This window comes from Sus scrofa, chromosome 15 (assembly GCF_000003025.6).
Source record: "Sus scrofa isolate TJ Tabasco breed Duroc chromosome 15, Sscrofa11.1, whole genome shotgun sequence".
In the NCBI taxonomy this organism is placed as follows: Eukaryota; Metazoa; Chordata; class Mammalia; order Artiodactyla; family Suidae; genus Sus; species Sus scrofa.
In genome coordinates, this window is record NC_010457.5 from 35,079,371 (window position 1) to 35,106,983 (window position 27,613).

The following is a 27,613-nucleotide window of genomic DNA, read 5'->3' on the forward strand; positions in this document are numbered from 1 at the left end:
AGATGAGGGACCCTGAGCACAGTTGCCTGTGGGTTAAAGATTATTAGCACAAGATGTTTTTTCAGAAACTTTCCAAGTTTGTTCTAATTTCTGATCAGTATGCCCTTTTTGCAAGTACTGTTATTATAGGCAATAACCCAGAAGACCACCACAAGGGTCTTACCAAGGTCTCACGCCAGCTTCAATGACTAGGATCTCCCAAAGAAAGAATACATGTATGCCCCAAACCTGATTCCTATCTGAAACCCTGTTTTTCTCCTTTGAGACTATACAACACCCTGAAATGCTTCCCTAAAGGAGGGCACAGTCGTTAAGGCATTAGGATGCTGTGGCCTCCTTTGTCTGGCAAAGCAATAAAAGCTTTTTTTTTCTCCTTCACCTCAAATTCTATCTCTGAGTTTCCATTTGGCACGGTGGACTGAGGCTGAGTTTTGGCAACACCTCTATGATCTGAGATTTGAGTGTGACTATTTAAGACTGTGGAAAGTATTTGTTGAAGAATGGCTTATGAATGGGTAAATAAGTGAAAGAACAAGCAAACGAGCAAGTTAGAATTAGAAACCAAATGCAAAGTCTTAAGCTATAAATATGTGTATATAACATATAGTGATTTTTTATATTTAAAAAACAGTTCTTCCCATTTTTGAGAATTTATCCAGACAACTTCTAAAGTAAGACAGGTTTGGACATTAGAATAAGTCTGTGTTTACATATTAAGTGTGTTTATGTCCTTTTAGGAACATCTATATTTCACAAGATTAGGGATGCCAAAATTGATCATGGGCCTAATGATACTGATTTTCAATTTTCTGTCTGCTGAGATTTAAATTTTTTGTGTCTATAATACTGTATCAGTGGGGCCCAAAATAAACACAATTGCACAATATTCCATTTAGTATATAAAATAAGACATTCCCCTGGGGCTATAAACCTTTTCAGCTGTAATTTAAAACATGAATCTATGTTAATAAAGTATTACATGAGTTTATTTTATAAATCACAGCTTAAATAGTATACAGCAGAATTCTAACTCTGTGCTGTGGTCAGCTACAATTATGACAAAAAAAATCAGTTATTTTAATTAAAATCAATTTTCTTAATATACCAGAAATATTTATTGATAACTTTAAATTTGTGATTTTGAAGGGAAGCCAGCATCTGGGTGATTCATGCATTACATTTAATCAATAGGTGAAAAAGCCGTTGAATATTTAATTATGACGACATTGGTTGTACTTCACCCGAACACCACTCAGCTAGTACAAACCTCACAAATGGCCTCTATTAAGCTGGTTTCAGGCCAAATGGGCATTTCATGATTGACTTTTTAATGATCCTCTTTATCATATTGGGAATTAAGTCATCTATCCTGGACAGGTTTGAATACCACTAAGCCAGAATAGTTTTTTAGGATTTGTATGACAGGTGTGAAAATAATGCTCCTCTTAACAGAACCAGAGCAAAACATCATCAGTGAATCCAAATCAGGGCACCTACATATTTAACAGCTCTCCATGCTGCTAACTGACGTTTCGAAGCAGGCTCCCCGTGTGACTCTAGTTAATCAAGAACGTCATTCATGGAGTTGGAGGCAAGAAGCAGGATCAATGCAGTCATTTCAATTAGACTGTCTCATCTGCGTAAACTCTGGACTCTCGCTTCAATCCCAGCACAGCCTATTCATTTTCCTCTAAATAGTCCAGTGCAGACAACAAGCCAACAGAAAGTGGGAAAAGTATTTCAAGTGCATATTTTGAGGAAAATGATCTAGCATTATTATATTTTGAATTAGATAAACGGTAAAGTGAGTCACACTTCTATAATTGAGGGCTTGTGGTGGGGCAAGGTTGTTTTCTTTTCACTGGGGAAATGTCAATGGCTGCTGATCTTTATGAATAGCAAAGCCTGAGAGACGCCTCTCCTATGATACTGTGATAGCTGGCTGCCACCAGAAGCAGGGAAAACCCAGAGCAAAGCCTACAGTGGGGACATAGGAAGCAAGACAGATGGCCTAGGAAGTAGAAAGCAGTGTTTGCCATTGGTTTTATAATATTCCTAAATTTTACTTGTAATGGAACGACTTTATTCTTTGGAACAGGATATCACACTGTCATAATTTTCAGAGGTTGATTTTGGTTTTGGCAAGCCTAAAGGTCATGCAGTTTGGAGGGACCTGCCAAGAAAAGAAAGATACAAACTAATGAATATTAAGTTCGAAAGTGAATATTTTCTTAAGACATGAAATTACAACTTACACGTTTTAAAAACTTAATACTATAATCATCAGAAATGTCAGAAAAAAATCTGAAAACAAAATTCCTAGTCATTTTATGCCTCCTGTACCTGTAACATGCATTCCCTCTAGCTTTGGCTGAATACTGATTGATTACTCTTGTGTGAGCATATGATTTTGTCATATTTTTTTGTAAAGAGAATAGAATGATCATCTGAGCTTTTTAAAGTCAAATACTTATTCAGGCTTGCTTTATAAATACCACTATCATGGATGAGCTGGATTTCAGTGTAAGGGCTCATTCTGGTATTGTCAGGTATATTTTTAGCATTGTCGTCAAACTTGAGAAAACTCTCATCAAGTGGATTTCACAGAAGAGCATCCAGTTTTGTCCATATCAACCACCTTTTCGTCTTTCACTGCCCACCTCGTTTTAGGGTCAGCATTCAGAATGCATTCTCGGCTTCCTAATGCCCGGCTCTGCACCAGGCCCCTGAGCCCCACTGTGTTCGTGTAGTGCTTTCTGCCAAGTGATAACTTAGTTACAGAAGGAAGTGAAGGCAACTGCCTAAGTAGACTGAAATAAGCAACTTTGAATTTCTCTTTAATCTGATTCCAAAAGCCCCACACCATGCCCAGCACAGACACACACAGACACACACACACACAGACACACACACACACAGACACACACACACACACACACAGACACACACATGCTGAAGTAGCCCAGAGGCAAGATGTAGTGAAGAAAACAGCCTTAACCAGTTGTTTTTAAAATATCTTGTTGCAAAATTCCTCAATCAGAGGATTATATGCACAAGGACAGTTTCCAGAGCCTAAATGCACCTGTGTGAAGAACGGTTTCTGAGGTTTAAGCTTCATTAGCTTTGGGAAAATAATCCTCTCATGCTCTGTGCAGGGTAAATGCTCAGATATAAAAAGCATAGAATCCACCCCCACACACACATCTTCTAGAAGAGGAAGGATGAAGACGGTTTTCACTTTTAGCAAGTGAGTGATGTGGAGCTGATGTGCTGGATTATTGAATGTTCAGGTATCTGAGTAAATGCTTGACCTCACCTATTTGGTTTAACCTTATAAAATCTAACTGCACATTTGAAGCAGGCTAAACACATCGTATATTTTGGGCTGTTACCTTCACCTGCTAATACTATCTTAGTACACATACATACATTGCCTTAACGCAGAGAGGGACTTCTCAGCACATATAAAATAAAAGCTTACAAATCAACCTCCCTGATACTTTTTTTTTTTTGCACTCCCATATTAGTAATATTAGTGTGTGCTAATATTAAAATAATTGATGATGAGCTTTGGAAAAGTAGACATGTTCAGATATTTAGGAGTTTGAATGAAGGTGGTAAAAAAGTACAAACCTCTAGTTTCGAGATAAATAAGGACTAGGGGTAACACACAACATCATGACTACAGTTAACCCTGCCGGATGCTGGATTTGAATGTTGTTGTAAGAGTAAATCTTAGGGAAAACATTTTTTATTTCTCTTTTGTATCTGTATGAGATGATGGATGTCAACTAACCTTACTAATAATTTCACAATATATGTAAGTCAAGTCATTGTGCTATACATCTTAAACTTATACCATGTGCTACATCCATTATATCTCAATAAAAGTGGGAGAAAAGAGTTTGGAATGCTGGTGCTTGTATAAATCATGTACAGAAATTATAACTATACCCATAGCTAGCCTTCATTGGGTGCCTTCTACTTGGTTTGGAGATGAGGGGATTAAGCTTTTCAGAAATCACCTGTGTACTTGAATCAAACAGTCATGAAGTTCTAGAGCTAGAAGTCCACCTCCCAGGTGTGCTGCTTAGAGGCTATTCTGGGGACACTGGGGAGGTGGGATGGTACAGTAGAAAGGAGGTGGGTTGTAGAATCAAGAAACACTCAGTTTCAAAGACTCACTCAACGATGCAATGGCCTATGCTTTTCTTACCAAGAAAACCCCATAATGTTTATTTCACACCTGTTAGGAGAATTCTGTGAGAGTGGCCAGTCAAGAGTTGGTGATTTTCCTCCTCCAAACTTAAATACTTAGTGAATGTGAGCATTTTTATTATAAAAGAACACTCAGATTTTATTCTATCTTAGTCATTAGAACCTTCCATGACCACAAATTCCCATTAGTATAAGCACCTGGCATTCTTGCTATTTTATACAACATAAGGCTCCTGACTTGTTCCTTTACATTTTTCTGGGACAAGACTTACCTGCGGTGACAATTTTATTAAAGTTTGGGGTCGGAAATGTGCTCTATTTTGGGGAGCAGGAAAATATGCCACATGCTTTAGTTCATGTAGTCTTTTTTTTTTTGAAAAAAAAAAAACTGATGAATTAGTTATCATTTTATCCTCTGAGAGATAAACGTTTTCTCTGCAGAACAGAACATATCTTGGCACAGCTGCTAATGAAGCCAGGATTCCATGTTCACAACCAGCCCCGTCTGACTAAAGAAGCAAGGCTCTCGAGTCTGGTCCAGCCCCACAGTCTGGATGTTCTGTGAATAACATACATTCACTGGATGGGAATCTAATGGACGCATATCCTTAGCACTTACAGCTGCTTCTGCTGAACCCCAGCTAGTGTGGTCCATCAGAATGGTTTTGATGCAATTTTCTATTTCTGTGGGGATTTAAAAATGAACCGCTTCCCCAGTGCAAGAGGCAGAAGACCTTAGGAGCCTGGGTTAAGCCCATTGTGGTCACAGCTGCAGGGAGCCTGCCTCAGCATGTACCTGCAGAAAGGTCTCTTCTCCCCCTTCAGCCTAGGCCACTGTATAGGTTTTTAAGACCTCCAATTAGTTAAGCATTTTGTATATGTCCCCTTTACCTAAGTCTCCTCAGCTTCAGGACAGATTTCAGTGAGGCCACAGCATGGAATCAGGGAGGATGAACACAGAAGGACTGGCATAGCCTGCACCTTTGTCAGGAAAGGGCTTCTGCTTTCTTTTCTAAAAGGCCCATCCATCGTCTTTATTCCCTCACATCCTTCACACTGCAGACAGTTCAGACCCTGACATTCCCACGGGCTTAAGAGCCCATCATGGTCCCTGTTATGGATTGAAAATGTGTATTTCCCTGAACATCTGCATGTTGAAGGCCTGACCCCCAAACAGGTCTGTCTTTGGAGAGGTGCCTTTAAGGAGCTAATTAAGGTTAATTGAGGTCAGGGGGAGTGGCCCAAGTCTGATAAGACTGTGTCCCTATAAGAAGGGGCAGGAGGGGTGTTTGCCCGGGGGCGAGTTTAGGAGGAAGTTGTGGGCAGGTCAGCTGTCTGCAGCCAACGCGCCAGGTCTCCGGAGCCGGCTCTGCTGTCGCCTTGATCCTGAACGTCCAGCCGCCAGAACCTTGAGTACATGTTTGTGTTTCAGTCCTCATGTTGGGGTTATTTGTTTTGGCCTTGAGCTACCCTGGCCCTTGTCAGGTTTAGCACTGGGGTGAAGCACCAACCTCTCCCTGTCCCAAAGGGTCTTCCCAGCTCCAGTTCCAAGGCCACCCCACCCCTAGGTGGGGGACTGACTCCCTGTCCTCTTGGGCGCCTTTTCTTCTCAGAGTGAGCTCAGACCCCGGATCCCTCTGTGGTGTGTGGTCTCCCTGGTCTGGGCCTGGTCTGCATCTGTTCCACCCCTAAGCCCTGAGGTGTGTGTGGGGGGGTGTGTCACTAGCCATTAAGCCCGTCAGCACTGCTTCTACAAGGGCCCCTTTAACCAGTTTCTCCTTCAGTTGGAGTCACGTGTCTTGCCTAAGACACCGAGAGCTCTCAGGCCAAAGGGGTATTCCCTTTATATCTGTTTTCTGGTCTAGCTGATGGTCTGCCCGACAGTAAATGCTCAAGAGGAGTCTGCAGGTGCAAGTCTCCATTATTATAAAGGTGTCCCAAGTAGCTTAAACTTAACCGGTAAAATGTCTGGTTTCTTTACAAATTAGATCCATAACAACATCACTTGTCTTTTAATTAAAGGTAAAAGTGTATCATTCTGAGGGAATGTGATATTCTGGTTGTCAAAAATCTCCAAAAATATGATTCATATATCTAACAATAAGCTAGAAAAATAGATTATCAAATTATTTCATTCACCCTGAAACCATGGCACACAAAATGCAACGATTTAGTGACTCAAAGAATTTCTGAAATTTCAGGGCCTTTGAGCATTCACTTTGGAGCATAAAATAGTCGACAGAGCAATAAATCATGGCAGAAGACTGTCTAATACCCATGCCTTTTATTTGTGTCCTTCATGTGCTTAAAATAATAGCACAGCACATAATGGGACCATGTTCAACAGCCCATCCACCAGGACTCTCATAGAAAGTCAAAACTCATCTCTCTGGATTGTGGTGCTATCTTTAGAAGCAGTATCCGATCCCTTTTCAGACTTTGAGTTGTATGGGTAGACAGTCTAAATGTGCTTTTCTTTTTTTTGTTGTTTTGAGACAACTAGTTTTATCGCTAGGGACCTTAGTTCATTAGCTAAAACATTTTATTATGTAATATTCATGGTGATTAGTAAAAATGAATAGGTGAAAAGAGGAAACACCTGAGTTTTAACCCATGAAATTGGTTGATTTCACAAAATTTTTCCACGTTTTTTTCTCCCCTAATATCATTATTTTTCTGATTAAGTGATATATTTACAGGATTCAAAACTCAAAAGGTATAGGGTATACAATGAAAAGCCTCCCTTAACACTCTTGGCCCTCCGCCACTCAGCTCTTCTCCCTATAGGCAACCAGTGTTGTTACTGGGCTCTGGCATATCCCTCCAGATATATTTTTTTTGTATGAGTAAGCAAATATAGCACTATTCCCTCAACACAAATATAAGGTTTAAATGTTCATTTCTTACCAAGACCAGGTGCATAGCATTTCATGGGTATATTCTAGAATATGCTATCTCTTTAGCAAAGTAAAAACCTGCAAAGTTTTATGCTGTTAAAAATAGTTATCTTTTTAAAAAACATATTAAGGACAATGGCTTTCTATAAAATGAGTATTTAAGAAACAGCATTCATTCACCTGAATTGTTGTGGTTTGTTGCTATTGTTTTAGTGGTGGTTTGTAAGCCAGTCTTGACGAAATCTGCCACCTTAACGCCCATCTTCATCTTCTAGATCTCGATGTTAGTGTTCTGAATTATTAAAACTCAAGCTAAGTTGCGGACTTCGATTGGGCATCAGATAAAAGTTACAGTTGGTATATTAAGTTTCTTCTAAAATTGTTTTATGGTATTATATCCAATGTGGAAGTTGCATGGGTTTATAAACTTTTGGTCATAAGGGATAAAACTAAATAAAATGCAATAATGGCACTGACTTAAAAACTAAATGGTGTAATGACAAGCTTTTAATTACATGATAGAAACCACTTGTTTATTGAAAAGATACACATTTATGAACATAGGCATTATTTCTAGAATGATCTTTTTCAGCTGCTCTTAGAAATGCTATTAATTACAACTTGCAAAGTTCTGCCTAGAGGCCTGTAGGCTGGACCTTGATCAGCTCTACAGCCAGGACAGTGTCCCCCAGCCCCCCCAACCCTGTGCACAATGCTATTGTTAACACTCCATGATAGAGCATTTGACCTTGCTTGTATCACAAAGATGTTGTGAGATGATGCAGCTGGGCCATTATTAGCTCAGTTTTCTCCAGCTGGGCACTTGATACGAGAGTCAGGGCAAGGGCGGGGGGTGGGGGAGTATGTGAGCAAACTGCTGTGTGGTGTATTTGAGCTCCCAGATAATCATCTCCTAAATGACATTCCTTTTTAATTATGCATTTTGCACATGAACTTTGCATTAAGGTTAAAGTGCTTCCGTATGGAATGAAATAAGCTCTCTCAAGCTTGTTGACAGTTCACGCAGTTGAATAATCATCATGGTTTGAACGTGGATGTGAATCCTTGCCTTGAGGAGCAGGTTGTCAGACTCTTGCTGACGAGGACTTAGCACTCAGATGTACCTGGCTGATCATCACTTTTTATTACCCTAAGTGAAACTTCAGGCTTTGAAATTTTCAAGTTGGGTATAAACTTTTACAGTATGGCAGATAACTTATACAAATGTTACTTATCCACGTTACCCCATTTAGACAAGTCTGTTTTTAATTACACAATATTGCGGAATAATATGCACCCTACTTTCCAATTCTGTGCTTCCAGCTTCCCTTCTAGAAGTTTGGCTTCTTTGATAGTAATAATGATGAGCATGTTTTAAAGATCTAAACTGTCATTAAAAGCATTATTTTCAGAATTGTAATTTTTGTCAAGTGGGTTCTCTTTAATTCACTCACCCCATCCCTTTGCATACATGTGGAGACTGAGGCATTGAAGCAAAACCCCTCCTAATACCATGCAATCTACTGACATCTGGTAACTCCAATCTTCCCACCTCAGATCAGAACTATTCCTCCAAAATCTACAGTCTCCACATTTATCAGTTAGAGATGTGGCATTATAACTGGGTCTAGAACAATGTTCTCAACTTTAAAAATGTTAGAATTAGCTGGAGAGCTTTTAAAAAAACATCCTTCTGACCTGTTCTGTAGAGATGGATTGACTTGGTTAAGGAGAGGGTCTAGCATTATTGTGTTTAAAACACCAGCAGATGATTCTGATGTACAGCCAGAGAGGGAGAACCACAGGTTAGAACAAAACTCATTCCAAGTTGGGACACTACCCACTGGGCATGTGAGTTCAGAGAAAGCTCTCCTGTCCTTGGACACACCCAGACAGAAACTGCTTGTCTTCCATGTTTGCCCCTAAATGCTGCTAGGAAAAGATCATCTGGCCTTGGAAGGCAGCTGCTCGGCGGTGGTCTCAAGGTGGCTCTGTCACTCTAGAGGTAAGGGGCAATCAATGTTCCCAGAAGCAGCTTTTTGCCGATGACCTGCCTTTGAGAGCTTGACCCATTCAGAGGCTGAGAGGCTCTCTCCCAATGCCCTCACCCTCACACATTCAGCAGAGTTTTGGTAAAATGCTCAGTGTCTGAAGAGACTCTACCTGAGTAGAATTGTGTCCTAAGTAAGGTTAGGATACTTGAAAAGGTTGAAATGTTGCGGAGATCACTGTGTTCCTGAATGTCCCATGCCTCTGAGGGTTTGTGAGTGTATTCTTCCTTTGGCTTGATCTACTGAAGAACATTTCAGTGTCTCCCAGAGTCGGGTAAAACCTAAGGCGTGTCTTGGCCCAGGTTGGCTGTGTTTATGCTTCTCAGAGAATCGGACAACATGAGTCAGTGGGTAGTTACTGAGGGCTCACATCTCAATTCCACTCTTCCTGTGAACGTGACCTTGGCAGTGTTTCTTGACCTTCCTAAATCTCAGCCTCCCCTGGAGATAGGGATGTGAGAGCTACCTCCAAGGCACTGGGTTATGGATTTAGCAAGTATGTATTGTAGTCAAATCTTCTAATAGTAGTTGTTGATGAAGAATTATCTCCAGAGTTGGGAAACTTCAGCCTGAGGGTCAAATCTGCTCCCACTAGTTTTTGTAAATGGGTTTCATTGCGCTGCAGGTGGACTTGATCCTGAATGCGCCCTCACAGCTGCTTTCACACCTCAACAGCAGAGCAGCATCCTGGACAGAAAAAATGTAGCCCCTAAACTTAATATTTCCTGTCCGATCCCATACAGAAGAGTCTTGTTAAACAGATAATATTCTAAATCACTGTGATCACATTTAGCAGACAAATAATTGATCATGATAGTTGGCTTTAAAACATTAAAATCTTACAGATTTTGTCATTGTGAATTAATAGCTTATTATACTCTATACCGATCCATAAAGAACTAATAAGCCTCATTCATAGTTAGAAACGCTGGGGTGAAAGAGCAAGTTGTTCTGTCTATGAAGACTTTGGCCAGGTCAGATATACTTTTATTCTATAATTCAGAAAACCTTTCAGCTATAAATAAGCTTTATTTCATTTGCATGTATGGGGATGTCTGGTGTACGCCTACAAATTCATGAACACACATGTATTTCTATGAACTTGGGAAAGAAGGGACAAGGAAGAATAGAGAACAAAAAACAGAGGAAAATACAACTGGGTTGAATGCCAATAGAACAGATGTTCATCATAGTAAATGCAGATACTGATAACATTCTATGCAGTTGCAGTCATAGGTAGAGTAACAACCCTTCCTTCAGCTGGTGATAAAGCAGGCTAGGTAGAGTTTTAAGGAATTTATCTTCATTTTTGAGAACAGTGGAAATTTTGCACTTCAGCTTTGCTCAAAAAATTTATAGCATCCTGTGATCGGATATTGTCCTTATAGAATGATTCCATTGGCAGCTTCAAGCTATTATATTTTCATTTAACAATATAAATGTCACTAAGTGTGCCAATAAATACTGACAAACCCCTGAAAAGGTCAGATTGATCCTATAACTCACACACCTGTCTGATTCTAATGGCTTTTCTGGATTTTCTGTGAACACCATAAAATAAACATTCTCCCAAAAGACTTCTTCCATTTTTCCTGCCTGCGCATACTTCCTCATAAAACTTAGTGCTTCTGTTAGCTGAATGCAAGAAGCTATTTCCTTTAGAAACATGATAGAAGCATGGAATCCACACCCGTTTCCTAGCTTCCTTAGGAAATCTTAAGGTGCTATTTGGTTTAACGTATTAGGGCAAGCTTCCTCTATGGGTGTTCATTATGTGGGCTTTCCTGACCAACTATAATCCATTTACTGTTTTCCCAGGAGGCTAGTTCTATCTGCATCTACTCTGACCCTCCCAACTGGAAATCATCTAGCTTGCTTCCCCCCACCCCCGATGTACACTTACAGGTGTTTTTTGAACCTCAGGTTCTGCTCTGTCACGCAGCCAGCTCTTGGCCTCCCAGCAGCCCTCCCTTCACTGCCTGGCCTGGGGCAACTTCCCCAGTGGCCTCCTGCCTACCTGTCTTCCTTATCCTTGCTGCTCAAGATGAGGCTGAGGCCTTTGTGACAGTTCTGATCACATGGAACACTTACATCAATGCCTCCAACTGCCCCCTTATCTTGCTCTCGAGGTTCTAGTCCTGTGCCCTGGCATCAAGCCTCCTACACCTGCCTCTGTTTCTTCTTTGCCATACTGATCTTTCAGTTATCTTTATGTAAAGTCTGTCATACAAAATGAGAACTGCCTTCTAATATCAAGATGCTGTCATCACAGTATTTATCCCTCCTCCCAACCTTGTCTCTATTCTTTAGGTCCTAACTCAGTTTTTCAACCACAGACCTCTTTTGGATGCCCAAACTCCCAAGATGGAATGCCACTTTTCCAGGCTGTAGTGGCACTTATCAGACTGCACTGTAATTACTCACTTTCTCACCTGGATCACCCATTAAAAGGAAGATTACAAATTCTGCATCCTTCACCCCTGGATTTTTAAGTGGTATCTGGCACATGTTGGATGTCCAGTAAATTGAATGAATGCCAGGATCCTTGGAGCAGAGATAGGCAAGAATCCTCCTCCAGGAAGACCCCTTAGTCACTACCCTGCCTGCATGCAGGGTCCATGTTTAGCCTCCCGTGTTCAGGGTATTCATCCAGCTCTCAGTTCTTGTTTAGCTTAACTAGTACTGGACTAGAGATGCAATTTTTTTTTCTTCTTTTTGACTCCACAAAATTCTCCTAGAAGTAAAACAATCATCTCAAGAATTTTTATTGGCTAGAACTAACTAGAGTAGTAGGTAGACCTTTAAAAACCTAATAGGAATGAGTTGGTCATCAAATTCATACACACATTCAAAGGCATTTAGCATGAAAGTGATTATTTTTATGTAGAGCTGTTTTGGGCTTGGCATTTTGACATATACAAATGAGGACCAGAGAGGACTCTGTGGAGAAGCCCACCAAAATAACTAGATCATTATTTACCTACAGGTTTTATATAAGTTAAAGACAAACCTAGCAGATGTTTTCCCAGATGAGTCAATAAGTAAACTGTGATTCAAATGAAGACTATCCACAAAGTGCTGGTTAGCATTATTAAACATTTTATGGTAACCAACTCAGAACAAATTATCTTTCTGTGCTGGGTGAGCACATACTGCTAAACCACGTGTGTCAGGGGTCAGAAGTGATGGGTGCTGGTGCCTGTGAGAACAGGCACCGCCAAGGTGATTTCATGCTGCTGTGAGACCCCCCCTCAGTCTGATGGTTTAGTTTTACTCTTTGGGATCCTTTTGTGTACCTTGAGCCCAAGACGTGCAGTAGAATAGCCACTCGGGGCCACAGTGACATCATTCTAACTGTTCTATGGGGAAAGACTTATTACTGTCTCTGATGCAGGTTTATATAATGCATGAATAGTCTCTATATAAAAAATACAATTGGTGAGGTTACCTGATAAAATGAAGGGAGTTTTGACTCATCCTAGGGATGTAAAAGGAAAATAGAGGGCTTGCTCAATAAACTGACCTCTTCACAAAGCAAACTTTAAACCACCTGAGCTTATTCTGTAAATGTTTTCTTAAGAATATGATGAAAGTGGCAAGAACATTAAATTGACTTTAGATTGCCTTCACTTTGCTATTTACTTTTATTGGAAAATAAATGCTTTAAAAAGTTCATATAGAAACCAAAGTTACTTTGGTATGGAAGCTAAAATATCTAGCAAATTTTGACCTTTCAATGGGCCTATTTCACAGGTATTTGAATGTGTGTTTGCATACATGCATACATTTTAACATGTCACAATGGATATATATTTACATACTTTTGCATATGAATATATAGAGACATTTTCCTCTTTTCTGTCCCAATTGGTAAATGATTTTCTCTAAGCAATACTTAGAAATAGAACTGTGTAACCTAATCTAAAAACCACTTTCCTGTGGATTTACAGTGATTGTTTTCAACTGATCGTTCCCATACCATAGAAGATAGTACCATAGACATGGTACTCAACTGATAAGTTTATTTGGATAAATGATTCACAAAAAACCATCTGTAAATTGGGGTTTTTGCAGAGTGTTCCTTGAAGGCATTGTTTCAATGTGTAAGTAAATTCTCTGTGGTAAGTCAAAGGCATATAAATCCTTGGAACTCAATTAGAACAGTAGTGGAGATGATTGTGGTGTGTGTGTGTATATATAACTATACACATAATACATATTCATAGAAAATGTCCCCATATAAAAACTCTGTATATATGTGTACATGTAAAATCATTGCATATGAGTGCCCAGGATATTTCAAGTTTATTGACTTGATAACAATTTAGGAGACTGCATCTCCTGTTATCCATTCAGTGCTTGCAAAAAAACCTGTAAGGTAGGGAATCATTTGTTTTTAATGAGAAAAATTAGAGTGGTTATATAATTTGCTCAAAGATGCTCATCTAGTAAGCTACATTTCCTGGATTCAAACCCAGTAATTTGTCTGTGAGGGCAGAGTGGGCTTTTAACTATGCCACTATATGAGTTTTAACTCTTTTTATCTACATTAAGGATTTAGAGAATTTCTTACAGATATACCAGTGATTCTCAGGTGTTTTCAGGCTTTTGGTCAATTCAGCAAAATGAAGTTTGCATATAGAAACCTGTACGTGCCACACACTTAGAGTTCACAATTTTCATGAATTTAAAATGTATATAACTTTAGATTGGGTGCCCATGAGCCAGTGAGAGTAGACTCGGCACAGAGGACAAGACACAAACAGGGCTGCTCCTGCGGCATGTGGAGGATCCCAGGCTAGGGGTCAAATCAGAGCTGCAGCAATGCAGGATCCGAGCCACGTCTGTGACCTACACCACAGCTCATGGCAACACCAGATCCTTAACCCACTAAGTAAGGCCAGGGATCGAACCTGCAACTTCGTCATTCCTAGTTGGATTCATTTCTGCTGTGCCATGACGGGAACTCCAGATTAAGTCTTTATATGGACCTATGATTTCATTTCTCTTGAGGGGGGAGAACAATTTATTGGTCACTAGTTCAGAACCAACAAGGGCATCCTGCAAAAGACCATCACAACTTTGTTGCATGTGGACAGGACTGCAAGGGAACATGGGAAATTGAACATAATTGACAGAGACAAGCTTCCAGAGTAGAAGGACTCAAGATCACCTCCTCTCACAGAAACACCAAAATTACAACTAATTGTTGAACAACCATCAACAAAATAGACTGGAATCTACCAAAAAAATATATCCTATATCCAAAGACAAAGAAAATACATCAAGATGGTAGGAGGGATGCTTTCATGATATAAGCAATCCCATAACTTCCTGGTGGGTGACCCACAGACTGGAAAATAACTACATTGCAGAGGCCCTTCCACAGGAGTGAGAATTTGGAGCTCCACTTTGGGTTTCCATGCCTGGGGTCTGGCATTGGGAGGAGGATCCCCTGGAGCATTTGGCATTGAAGGCCAGTGAGGCTTAAGCACAGGAGCTCCACGGGACTCAGGGAGACAGAGACTTAACTCTAGGAGGGCACACAGAGTTTCATGTGCACTGGATCACAGGGCAAAGCAGGGAGTCTATAAGAATCTGGATCAATCCCACTGGGAGGTCTTGGAGGGTCTCCTGGGAGAGCAGGGGTGGCTGTGGGCTCACTGCTGGGGCAGGACATTGGAGGCAGGGGTCCCAGGAATAATCATCTGTGTGAGCTCCCCTGAGGCTGCCATTTTGGAAAAATTTGGCCACACCCATCAGGGCTAAGAAGCCCCAGGCCAGGCAATAAACAGGGTGGGAACACAGCTCCACACATCAGCAAATAGGCTGCCACCAATCACACCCAGAGACAAAGCCCCACCCACCAGAGGGATAAGAATCAGCTCCACCTACCAGTGGGCAGGCACCAGTCCCTGCCATCATGAAGCCCCTGTATCAATCAACTTTACCCACAAAAAGGCAGACACCAGAAGAAAGAGAGGCTACAACCCTCTAACCTGCAGAAAGGAGACCATGCAAAAGTTCTACAAAATGAAAATTCAGAGAAACATGAGATAGATGAAGGAACAAGACAAAACCCCAGAAGAACAGCTAAACAAAGTAGAAATAGGAAACCTGTCTGAAAAATACTTTAGAGTAATTCTAGTAAGGATGATCCAAGATTTTGGGAAAAAAAAATAGAGGCAAGATTTTGGGAAAAAAAAAGATTTTGGGAAAAAAAAATTGATGAATTAGAAGAAACATTTAAGAAAGGAATAGAAGATTTAAAGATTCAACAAGCAGAGATGATCAACACAATAGCTGAAATAAAAAATTCACTAGAAGAAAACAATAGCATAATACAGGATTCAGAAGAACAAAAAAGCCAGATGGAAGACAGACCGGTGGAAATCACTGAAGTGGAACAGAATAAAGAAAAAAGAATGAAAAGAATTGAGGACAGTCTAAAAGAACCCTGGGACAACTTTAAATGCCCCAACATTCACATTATAGGGATGCGAGAAGGAGAAGAGAGAGATAAAGGGCCAGAGAAAATATTTGAAGAAATAATAGCCGAAAACTTCCCTAAGATGGAAAAGGAATTGCTCACTCAAATCCAGGAAGCACTACAAATACCAAATAGAATAACCTCAAGGAGAAACACACCAAGACACATATTAATCAAACTGTCCAACATTAAAGTCAAAGAGCAAATATTGAAAGCAGCTAGGGAAAAGCAACAAATAACATACAAGGGAACCCTGATAAAGTTATCAGCTGATTTTTCAGCAGAAACTCTGCGGGCCAGAAGGGAGTGGCATGATATACTTAAAGTGATGAAAGGAAAAAAACATGCAACCAAGATTACTCTACCCAGCAAGGCTTTCTTTCAGATTTGAAGGAGAAGTCAAAACCTTTACAGACAAGCAAAGGCTAAGAGAATTCAGCGCCACCAAACCAGCTTTACAACAAATATTAAAGGAACTTCTCTAGGCAGAAAGAAAAGGTCACAACTAGAAAGAAGAAAACTACAAATGAGGGAGGCTCACCAGTAAAGGCAACATTAGTTAAGGTAGGAAATCATCCACACATAAATATGCCACCAAAAGCAGCAATTGTGAGAAGAGGAAGGTACAAATGCAGGATCCTGGAAATGCATTTGTAATTAAGAGACCAGCAACTTAAAGCAATCTTGTGTGTTTATATATAGACTCCTACATCAAAACCTCATGGTTACCCCAAACGAAAAATCTACAATAGATGCAATTCAAACACAACACTAAAGATAGTCATCAAACCACAAGAGAACAAAAAGGAAGAAAAAAGGCCAAGAGATAAAGGGCCAGAGAAAATCAACAAAAACAAATCCAAAACAATTAACAAAAGGCAATAAGAACATACATATCAATAATTACCTTAAATATAAATGGACCAAATGCACTAACCAAAAGACATAGACTGGCTGAATGGATACAAAAACAAGACCCATATATATGCTGTATAAAGAAGATGTGGTGTGTATACACACACACACACACACACACAGGAATATTACTCAGCCATAAAAAGGAATAAAATAATAGCATTTCCAGCAACATGGATGGGACCTAGAGATACTAAGTGAAATTAGTGAAAAACATCACATGATATCACTTATATGTGGAATCTAAAAAGAAGATACAAATGAACTTATTGCAGAACAGAAACAGACTCATAGATTTTGTAAACAAACTTATGGTTACCAAAAGAGACAGGTGGGGTAAGGGAAAAGGTGAACTGGGGATTTGAGATTGGCACATGCACACTGTATTTTGAATGCCTGGCCAATGGGGACCTGCTGTACAGCACAGGGAACTCTACTCAATCAATATTCTGTGATCATCTAAATGGGAAAAGAATCTGAAAAAGAATGGATGTGTGTATATGTGTAACTGAATCACTTTGTTGAACAGTAGAAATTATCAAAACTGGTAAATCAACTCTACTTCAATAAAATATTTTAATATGGGAAAAAAATTATATAACTTCACCTCAGGGTTCAGTTATAGGACCTTCCCCACAGGAGACCCTCCTGAGCTCTTTGAATCTTAAATCACAACTTGAGTAACCGGTGTCCTGCCTTCTAACAACATTGTTTAGTTTTCGTTTTTTTGGCACATCATGTAAGTGGAAACATAGATTTTGTATTTTGTTTCTGGCTTCTTTCACTCAAGGTTGTGTTTGTGACCTTCATCCTGGTGTTGTGTACACTTGTATTGTGTTCACTGTCATTGCTGTAGGGTGTTCTATTTTGTGAATATGCGTAATTTATGTATCTCTTCTGGGCATTTATGTATGTGATTTCTAGCTTATGATGGTTACAAATAGTGTTGTCTTAAACCTTCCAGCACATGTCTTGGGTGAATAAATGGACATATGCCTCGGAAGGGTGTTGAGTCAGTATGAAAGAGTTCAACTTGCAGTCTAATAGTTTTATAGAAAGTACCCCTCACAGTGGGCAATGTTGGGGGGCATGTGCTCCACAGTCTCACCAATGTCTGGTATGATACATCTCCTTCATTTAAACCCTTCTGGTCCAGCTATAGTGGTATCTCATTATGGAGGTTTTCGTTTGCATTTCTTTGACTAATGATGTTGAGCACCCTTTCATATATGTTGAATTGACTCCTTTAATAACTTCTGAGAAGTGTCACTGTGAGCTTATGACTGATATTTTCCCCCCTGTGGCTTGTCTTTTTCTTTTTGAGAGGCTTCTTTATATGTTCTGTAAGCAAGTCTTTAATAAGACAGTGGCCATATTTTCTCACTTTGGAGAGTGGTGCCTTTTGATGAGTAGAATTTCTCAAATTTAATGACCCAGCCTATTTTTTCTTTTCTTGTTAATAGCTTTTATGTTTGAAAAACCTTTGCTTCTTCAAAAATTTTGAAGATGTTCTCCAGTATATGGCTCCAGGAAATTTCTTTTTACTTTTAGATCTGCAATCTCTCTGGAATCATAAAGGGTCCTTTTAAAGGCAGAGAGGTTTAGCCATCCTTGAGTCAATCACTCACGGTTTAAATGCTTAATTGTTTTAATAGGTCTCCCTAGCTCCAGGCTTAAGGCCCAGCGCTTTGCTCTTTCTCTTCTTTAGATTTATTATATACTTGTCCTTCTATATTTCCATGTAAATTTTAAAATTATCTTGTCAGTTTGTGACAAGAAAATAATCTTATATTGGGTTAGGATTGGATTATAAATATTGATTTAGAGAGAAATGCTTTGTTCAGTGTTGTGTCTTTGTGTACATAAACATGGTGTATATCTGCATTTCTTTTTAGGTCATCTTTAATTTCCCTCAATGTTCTAACCAGTCATTCCTTAAATTTATTCATAGGGGCTTGAGGTTATGCTGAGGTTAAGTGGCAACTTTTCAAAAATTTTCATTTTTCTTTTGCTAGTATTTAAGGATGCAACTGACGTTTCTGTTTATTGGCTTTGTATCCATTGTGAATACTTGGCTAAATAACATAACTTTTGCATCTAATGGGATGCAGAGGACTAGGAGTATTTGTTAGAAATAGAGATACACAAACACATACCAGTCATTAATTATTCTGAAGAATTATTCTATTTATAATCAGGTATCTAAAGGAAAAAGTTTTTCATGATATTTTATTTTAGGGTAAAACTTGTATACAGGATTATTGTTTTCCCACTTATAAAGGTATCTGGGAGCTGAGGCTTTGTGAATCAAATCTTTGTGTACAAAGATTTCCTTCTCCTTAGGTTTTATATGAAAGCTTAAGTATACATGCTCTAGACTTGAAAGGGACTATCTCTAAATATAGCTCTCATTTGGAAGATAACTGGCTATATAGAGTCCTACTTAGAAGTATATTTTTTTTAAATCAGCTTGCTTGTGTAGCTTTGCAAACTCAAGTTTCAACTATAACTATATGGAAAGTCAGATGGATAGTGAAATATTTGGAGAATTAAAATTTATATAGAATAAATGCTCATACTGCAAACTAAAACTGCTTTGGCCATTTATACTTGATTCATTTATATAGAAGGTTGAAATATTTTCACTCAAATAACATTAATAAAGAATTAAGACAGTATTTTGGGAAGAGTTTGAAAGATATAACCTAACATCTGTACATAGGGCAAGAGAATTTGAGCTCTAATGCCTGCTAAGAGAAGGTAATTCATGAAGAATTGCACTTAAATTAGTGTTTCCCCTAACTCTTCCTCTTGGCTATTCTAGAATCCAATTTCCTCTGTACCCTGATAGAAAGTATTAGAAGTCATAGTTGGAATACATGGCAGTAAATGAATTCAAGCAATATGCTTGTTAGGTTAGGAACTCTATTTAAAAAACATTTTTTATAATCTCACAGGTATCAGACTTTACAATAGTCTATGACTTTAGCATAGACGCCAACCTACCCATCCATCTTTAATAAAATTCTAATTCATTGAACAAATACATAACTAAGTTCTACCAGGTACCAAGCACTACATCATTGATAAGGATATAAAGGTAAATAAAAATAATAAGGATATAAAGATAAATAGAAAGTTCCTGCCACACACACACCCCTAAGAAAATAAACCATAAATATCTGAAAGCAGGCTTAATTCAGGATAAAATGTGCTCTATTCCACAGGCAATATTTTTTTCCCGGTGTAGTGTGGGATTTGGCCTTTCATGTTTTTCTGCAATCCATGAGATCTCTATATTGAATCTCTACACTGAGAGTTTGTCCTTTATCGCTTGTAAAACCAGTGAATGGAAGCAGATACAGTTCTGACGGCTGTGTGATTTTTAAGGGTTGTTGATGGAGAATGATAAAAGACTGAAGATGGGGAGAGAATTTTCTTCCTTGTCCTCACCCAACCTGCCCTGTTGCATTTCCACACCATCAGAGCCTTACCTGGAAAACTGCCCTCAGTACCGCAGGGACTGGTTTCTTCCGCCTGTAAGGGCTTTTGCTATAGTGGATGGATACTTTATATAGACTCTCCTTAATTTATCCTAACAAATCTTAAAATTTTATGTTGATTTAGATTTAACCATAGAGTATGTTTGACATATTAATAAATATATACAATATACATGTAGTAATGTACAGAAGTTTATACATGTGTTTTTCTCCACACAAAGAGAACTATAATTTTTATTAAGTAAGCTATTAAGCAATAGACTATGACGTAACACTTCTATGTCAAGGATACAACTAAAGGCTGGGATATTCAGGAATCAGGAAGATGGCGTCTATAGGCCTGGACGGCTGTCAAAGGTAGCATTCTAGAAAAATGCTGGAGCACAACCATTCAAAACAATCAGGATGTAAAAGGCATTCCAGCATTAGTCCTAATAGAACACTTCTCACTGAAGTGCCTGAAGCTTATTTTGAGAGTCATGGAGTAAATTATTTCCTTTAGACCCATCCCCTCTGACCTCATAGCCCTTCTATTGTCAGTGAAGAGTCAGACCTGGACAACTTATCATCCTTTGCATCCTGGCTGCACAGCATGATAAGTGGAAACAGGATTTCATGATGGTGGATTTAGTTACTGAGTCAGCATGAAGTTGGGAAGTAAGGTGACAACATAAACCACATGCTACATCACATATCGCCTGCCCACAGCACAGGGGACAGTAGCAACACTGACCCAGTGAACAGGGGTATTTTTAAATGTTTTGCTCAATAGAGTGTAGAGACTTAGAGACATGTGAAGGGATTCACACATTGATTACACATTTTCCTGTTCTAATTTCCTTTTCCATTGTTTTTTTAATAAACCAAGGTAAAACTCATGCTTTACTTAGCTAACCCTTAATTTTCTGTTTCTCTAAGGTATAGGTCAAATGGGCATTATCGCTGCTATACTGAAATAGTTACTGTACATCAGGATACTTAGAGAAGCAATTCAGGGTTTTCTCTGTATCACACAGAGAAGATAGGGATGCGGGCATGTTGGAAGAAATAGCGTTATGTATATAGTAGGTCGTGCACTTTGGGAGGGGGTGATCCAGCCTTTTTATTCACATTCCTGGAAACTGTGGATAAGCTGAGAAACTATCAGGTCACTTTCTTACCACCTGGTATGTTTTATCTGCAAATGGTCCAGCCCTGGAGTTACCTATTTGAATCTTCCAAGCAAAGACTGTCCAGGGACAGTGGGAATGTGAGCTGTGAGGGGAAAGGTGAGGTGATATGACAGGATGATATGCTCTCTGTGTGTGGGTAGCCAGCATGGATTATTCATTGGTTGTACACAATAATGAATCGCTATCTTTGATAGCTTATTGTTTATATTCAGCCTAATTTGAAGACTCTTAGTGAACTATAATGTGCTTTAAGCTTTATATCCTGTCCAGGGTCTATAAAATTATTTTCTTAAAGTATTTTCCTTATGAATGATTTGCTTGTGTTCATGGTTATTAGACAAAATTGAAATCCCGTCTATGACTAAACACTCTCCATACTAGTGTGTGTGTTTTAAATTTTTAGGTTTTTTTTTTAACAAAGTATAGTTGATTTACAATGTCATAATCTTGCTGTACAGCAAAATGACTTACTTATACATAACTTTTATATTCCTTTTCATCATGTTCTATCCCAGGAGATTGGATATATTTCCCTGGGCTCTATAGTAGGATCTCATTGCTTATCCATTCTAAATGTAATAGTTTGCATCTACTAACCCAAGGCTACCCACCCATCCCACTCCCTCTCCCCCCTTGGCAACCATGAGTCTGTTCACTCTGTGAGTTTGTTTCTGTTTTGCAGATAGGCTCATCTGTGCCCTATTTTAGATTCCACATAAAAGGGATATCATATGGTATTTGTCTTTCTTACTGACTTCACTTGGTATAATATCTAGTTGCATCCATGTTTCTGCAAATGGTATTATTTGATTCTTCATGGCTGTATAGTATTCCATTAAGTATATGTACCACATTTTCCTAATCCATTCATCTGTCGATGGGCATCTAGGTTGTCCCCAAACCTTGGCTGTTGTGAATAGTGTTGCAATGAACATTGGGGCATCCATGCTAGTATTTTGATCATTTTCTAAAATTTATTTTTTCCATTATAGTTGGTTTACAGTGTTCTATCAATTTCTACTGTACAGCAAAGTGACCCAGTCACACACACACACACACATATATATACATATATATACATTCTTTTTCTCACATTATCCTCTATCATGTTCCATCATAAGTGACTAGATATAGTTCCTTGTGCTATACAGCATGATCTCATTGCTTATCTACTCCAAATGCAATAGTTTACATCTATTAACCCCAGACTCTCAGTCCATCCCACTCCCCCCACCCCATTTTGATTACTTTATCACACATTCAATCTAAGTCTTAAACTGAGTTTTTTAACAGTCAAGCTTGCTAAGTCTTTGCATCCATAGATATGAATTACATAAAATATATAAGCCATGTGCTTGGAGCCCTATTGAGAGACAGCAGAAGCTCCACCATGAGGGGCATATTAACTACAGCAGAAGATGGTCATTCTGGTCCTAGATGTAAGAGTGTAAGAAGTTACATCTCTGAACTTCACCTAGAAGTGGGGTGTATTGGAGCTTGAGGGAATCTATAACCCCTGTCTTTGTTATACCCCAGTTAGAACCAGGTGAAAAGGAACTAGCATCCACTGGGTTGAGAGAACCCACCTTCAATGCTGTCCCTCTGATACTTATAACTGGGACTTGGATTGGGTCTGCAGCCAAGACGTGCCTGCCATGACACAGACCCCTTCTCACTCCATTTCTGACACAGCTGGACACCTGCAGGACACCACACAGGGCAGGACTCTGTGGCTCTGCAGCAGAGGGCACAGCAGAACATACACTCCCCACAGGAAGACAGATTTTGAAGTGAAGGGAAAGAGATACTGAGGGCACACCCAGTTCCTGGGTCCAAATATCTTTTCTTCCTGCAGGGAAGATTGGGAAAGGGATGGAGCAAGGTGAAGTTAACCAGCCCCCTTCACAGGAGAACTCAACAAGGTGAGGCTGAAGACCCCTCCAAAGAACCCCAAGAAATCATGCTTGGAGAGGGGAAAAATGCTATTTTTAATTCACATTTCAAATCAAAATACTCACATTTCACATTTTGAGAGTTATTTTTTATTTAGTGGACAAAACTGAGGACTTAAACTCAGGAGGCAGCCCCTAACATAACCCTGGGAAAACCTCTCTGAGGAGGCAGGGTGAGGGGGAGCTAGGATACATAGGATTTTTGCAACAAAGAGCAGGTAGTAGGAACAAAACATTACCGCTAATAACAGAAAACTAGCTATCTCAAGTTAGTGATTTAGCACTTTTATATGTATGGGAAGATGCAAGGTTGGGGCTCATTGAAATCATTCCTTTGATGAGCACCTTGGCTCACTGGGGCCAGTTCCTGTGTTTTCCCATCCTGAGTTTCCTCAGGGCTCACCTTCAGGAATGGCTGCAGCCTGATGGCTGATAGATGGCAGGTATTCTTGTTTCCTCCCTGAGTTCCCTCAGGGCTCACCCTTGGAGGTGGCTACAATCACTGATGACTGTGACATCGTTTGTTTTCTGATGTGGCAGGTAGTATTTTATTTTTCATATCCTTTTATGATAAACAAGTAAACTGTTTATCTGAGGTATAGGAGCCACTGGAGCAAATTAATCGACCCTCTGATTTATAACCATTTGGTCAGAGGAGCAGGTAACAGGCTAGACTTGCCGTTAGCACCTGAAGCGGAGGGCAGGCTTGTAGGACTGGACTGAGCCCTTAACCTGTGGAGTCTGATGGTATCAGAATTGAGTTCATGTGTAGGACATCTGATTGGTATCTGGAAAATTGTTTGGTGTGTGGAAACTCACCCCTTAACAGATTTACACATCCTGGATTAGGTCAAGAACACTTATAGAAAGCTGTGCAGTTGCCAAACCAAGAGACACCCTCTTCAGACATGGCCCTGAGAACATGGCTTTCCTCCTACCAGGATCCAAGTTTGAACATGTACATGCGTACACCCACCCACATACCCCTTAGCCAGTCTGGTTTAAATAAACCCCATCTTTCTACCATTAGGAACCCACAAAGACAGATTCAAGCTCTGATGGACTGCATGACCCTAGAAAGTCATCAAGCAATCACTATGCATTTATTTATCCCATCTCTTAACCTACCCCCTACTCCTCACTTCTCACACAGGGCCACTTGATTGGTACCATCTTATTTTTCTGTATCCATAATGCTGGGGATTATTCCCTGTATGTAGTCAGAGGATCTGAATGAACGAGGGGCTGAGGAATAAATGTTCAAGTAAATGAAGAGCCAATGAATAGATGTAGGAAATTGAATTATGAAATAAATGCTTTTCCGCTGGAGCCCGTCAGGAAATTCTGAAATAGAAAGCCTCAGTTCTTAAAAGCCATCATCTAAGTGACCTGGCAGAGTATTATCTAGTTAAGGCACCAAGGAACACATTTTCCCCTCTCTTTTCCCACAGCTTTTGCATTTGCAAAATGGGTTTGGAATAATGCTTGTTAACTAGGCAATTCAGGGAAGGGTGTGATGAAGAGAGTGGGAATAACTGAAGCGTAAACATCTTGCCAACACAGCGTCTGGCTTCTCGCCAGAGGGAACGCTGGTGGAATCGAAAATGAACACAAAGCAGTTACTGAGTGACCTGAAACTCAACACATTCAGTTCACAGCTGGACTTTTTTTTTTTTTTTTTTTTTGGTAGTAAAAAAGGCAGGATAGAGTTTGCCATCTCAGAGTGACATTAACTATTCTAATTTAGCTGAGCATCTACCATGGGTAGGAACAGCATGAAATGAGCAAAGGAATAAATAAGAAAGACAAAAAGAAAAAAGCAGAGTTGACCTTTAGCAAATTTTACTTTAGAATAGCAATATAATTTGTTCTAAGGTAATGTATTGACCACCCCAGTGACTGCATCCACATTTTATAGAATACAGCCCAGGCAAGCAGATAGAAGAGGGTAAAACTTGGGCTGTGTTTTTCAGAAATTTGCATGTGGCAGTGTATTTTCTTTATTCTCAAAGGGATAGCTGATTTCTTTGAGAAGGAAGTTCTTGGTTCAATCACTTGCAATCAAAATCTTCACATTTCACATCAATCGCACTGATACTTAATCTCTTTTCTCTTTCTGCCATTGGACCAAGTGTCTCAAATACTAAAGAGTAGACTTTAGAAGCAATAACCTAAAAGACAATTTTGCCTACATGAAAATGATTGACCTTTACATGAAAAGGCTGTAAAATTAAGAGGCACATTTGAGTGAGAAAAATATTTGCATCATAAAATATGAATTTGAAGATTAATACTCCAATATATAAAGAGTTTCTACCAATCAATAAGCTAAAATAGTAAGAAAAAATAAAAATTGAGTCTTACCAGAAGGGCATTATAAATGGTTATACAGATCAAAAGACATTCAACCTCACTAGTAATTCAGGGAAATGCAAGGTAAAAGAATGGCAAGACATTTTTATGGACTACATCAGAAAAAGGAGTCATGTTTATATCAACTGAAGGATATGTTTTTCAAAAACTTCCAGTAGGAGTTTAACTCAGTGCAGCTATTTTGGGAGGTTATTTGTTATTGACTACTAAAATGTATCCCCTATTACTCATTACTTTAGTTCCCTGGTATTTCATTCTAGAAAAATATTTATCCTTTTGCACCAAAGGCAAACAAAAAGATGCTCAGTGAAACATCATTTATTATAATAAAAATTTGGAACATTCTAAATGTCTAATAGGACAATTATTAAATAAAATTCAATATATACATATTAAATACTGCATATTAATATAAAGAAAATAGATTTATGTAGATTGAAATAGAATAATTTAATATATTCAATAAGAGAATTTGTTCAAAAATGCAAAGCAATAGTTTACATTTTAGAGATCCATGTAAAGCATTATATATGCATTTAAAAATACTAGAAAACAGAAAGCCAAGCTCTTTGGAAGAAGCAGCTTTGGAACAAGGGGTGAAGTCTTAAAACTTTTTTGTTTCATGATACAAATGCAATCCTGAATTGCTTGAGTCATTTGATATGTAAATAAATACCTTGTCAAAGAATAAGAATAGGTTATTAGCAGAGAAGGAAATATGAATGATGTACAGATTAAATAATGGTTACCATTTTGCTAATGTTCAAGTAATAAAGATTAAATATACATATAGTTTTAATGAGTTTTAGATAAAATAGTATCTATTTTCAATTTTTTGGTTTTTGTTTTTAGTATACACACATACACATCTATAATTTATATAACTTTTGGAATAGGTTTCATGAAACACAGGCTCTTACGAGATGCTGAGAAATTAGACTTTGTAGAGTGTTATCTGGCAGTGCCTTTGAAAATTCACATTTTCCTTAGGCATCAACCCATTAATTCCAGCTCTAAGAAATGATGTTACAAGAATACTTGCAAACATGCAAAGATATGTGTATCAATGTTCTCTCTGGTGTTGGGTGCACAGTTGGGGAATAAAGAGGCATCCACAAGAGTGATTCTATCTCCATGCAATGGGTGCTACAGAGCCAAGCATAAAACTGAGGTTGTATAAAGGTAGAATGACTAGTAAGTTCAGGAAATAATTTAGTTTTAGTATCCTATTAGGTTTGCTCAAGAGGGATGTATATGACCAATTTTTTTCCTGCCCTTCTAGGAAAAAAAAAAACCTGTAAGATCAAATTGTGAAAAAATGAGTATAGTCTTCTATTTTGATAGGCATATTTATAAAATGTATGTGATTTGGAAGGATAACAACTGTTAAATGTCAGTGTATCTAGGGATTATGCTTATAGCTGAGTAATGAAGAGACGTCTCCCTTTTATCCTATGTACACTTGCATGCTGCTCCCCATAGTTATGTATCACTTTTGTAATTTTATCATATTTGGATGATGAATTATAACCACCCCACTTTTTTGCTTGAGTAACCATCCCTGAGAGTACCTATTACCTTAAACTAGGTAACAAACTTATTGCCCTTCAAACAGTACTGATACTAAATTATATTAGCAAGTTGAATAAAAACACAAAAGTAAGCAAAACTGGTTGTTGACATAGAAACCTGGCAAGTTTCTATCTCCCCTCCTCCCACATCAAACCCCCTAGTCTGGTAGTGTATGCGTGATGCTCCTGTGAAGATGGCGCTGGCTGCCCTCAGTGGTACAATCTCCTGTTTTATGCAGTGAGTAACCTGGATGCAGAGCTGTTCCCATGCTTGCTTGGTGGTGATGATGTGTCATTTCTTCCTCTCACTGTGTATGTCTGAAATAGATTTATATCTGGCATATCAGTGAACAGCAACTTAAAATCAAGCATTCTCAGAAAGAAATGTAAGAAGTGTATCAAAATATTCTATCTCACTAGCAATGGAGGGAAATGCAGTAAAAATGGTGAAATGTGTTGTAGGACCTGAGA

General features: G+C 38.9%; 1 protein-coding gene across 1 annotated transcript in view; it reads right to left on the reverse strand.

Moving 5' to 3' along the window:
* Positions 1-27,613, reverse strand: part of CSMD1 (CUB and Sushi multiple domains 1) — a 1,882,041-nt gene that overhangs the window by 717,649 nt on the left and 1,136,779 nt on the right.